This window comes from Antechinus flavipes, chromosome 1 (genome assembly GCF_016432865.1).
Source record: "Antechinus flavipes isolate AdamAnt ecotype Samford, QLD, Australia chromosome 1, AdamAnt_v2, whole genome shotgun sequence".
Taxonomy (NCBI): Eukaryota; Metazoa; Chordata; class Mammalia; order Dasyuromorphia; family Dasyuridae; genus Antechinus; species Antechinus flavipes.
Window position 1 is genome coordinate 382,747,751 of NC_067398.1, and position 1,662 is coordinate 382,749,412.

Genomic DNA, 1,662 nt, shown 5'->3' on the forward strand with positions numbered 1-1,662 from the left:
GGCAAACTATTGAGAAGATATTATTATTCCCCTAAATTTGGGGTGATAAAACAAATACCAGTGACTGGAAAGAGATACTTATGTATCAATCCTTCTTAATCAGAGAAGGAAATAAGTGATAAAGTCTCTTACACTGAGATTATGTATTTAATATTTTGCATGTAATATTTATATATTTAAAAAAATTTTAAATGCTGTTCTCCAATTTAAAAAATCTAAAGAATTCAAAAATAAGGCATTCAATATTTGAAAAAAAGTACAAATTACAAAATGTGTATAGTCTAGTCTATCATGAAAACTTCACACCAATATTATACACTTGGGAAAAATACAAACAGCATATATTATAAATTTATAAAGGAATAACAGTTCATCTCATGCAATAAAAACTATGTTAATCAAGATATATAAGTTTTTAAAGGTTCTAAACTGAAGGCTTTTTTTCCTTTCCTTTTCTTTTTTTTCCAGACACATTAAGTGTCTTAGTTAAGTCCTTAAAGTCACTAAGTACTTAAAAACTGTGATACTTAAAATTTCTGGTAGCCTTTCTACTGAGAGGTAAATTATATACAGTGATGAGGAAGATGAATAGAGCAGTTGTCTATTATGAATCCTTCCAGCTTTGGTCAACAATAGCTGAAACTCTTTTCTCATATTCTTGTTTGTTTTCCTAATAAAAATGCACCACCTGGCTATTGGCAGGACTGTTGGGATTAAGTTCATCCAGAAGAGTCTAAACTGATGTTAAAATAGAGGACACGATTCGGAGAATATCTAAACATATGCCATCATCAGCACAGACATTTGGATGAAACATCTTTGATGAGAACCTACCCGTGGGAGCTTTATTTGGATTCTCTTCTGAGAATTCTATTATGAGTTTAGAGGTACCATCATTAAAGGAGTTGCCTTCTGGCCCAAGTATAACTGCATTCCACTTCATGATGTTTTCAGATGGTGTGCTGCTGACACCCACAAGTAGGTCTTTTGGCAATCCCCTGAAATCCTGAATAAATCTCCTTTTGTCTGGAGGCCATGATCCCCCCTCTCACCGCCGCCATCCCACTCCCTATTTCCCCCTGGGGTCTGTGGGAGAGAAAAGAATCATGAGGTTTCCTTATATTCCAATCCTAAAGTTTAAAATTACTGAGCAGTTGTGCTTATTTTCACTACCAGCAAAGTTATATTTACAAGACTGCAAGTTAGACTCAGCAACATACAAACCAAGAATTATCAGAAGGTTGGTTTTTGAAGAGGCAGAAGAACTAGAGACCAGATCTTCCCTGATTTATAAAGAAAGCAAGAGCATTCCAGGAAAAAAAAAAATCTACTTTTTCTTCATTGTCTAGATTAAAGGCTTTGACTGTATGGATCACAACAAAATGTAGCAAGACCTCAAAGAGATGATAGAACCAGATCATCTCATTTCTTTTCCAGAGAACCTATATGAAGGTCAAGAAACAAGAATTGAACATGGGACAAGTGATTGGGTTAAAATTAGGAAAAGAAACATAAAAAGACTGTTTTGTCACCTTATTTATTTAGTTTACATTCAGTATACTACATGGGAAATGCCAAGCTTTATGAATTAAGAACTAGAATAAGTTAGTCAAGAGAAATATTAATTACGTCAGATATGCAGATGATATCACTATGATGGCA

General features: G+C 33.8%; 1 pseudogene; it reads right to left on the bottom strand.

Moving 5' to 3' along the window:
* Positions 1-604: 604 nt before the first annotated feature.
* On the bottom strand, positions 605-1,018 carry LOC127561245 (ubiquitin-conjugating enzyme E2 B-like; annotated as a pseudogene).
* Positions 1,019-1,662: the final 644 nt, after the last annotated feature.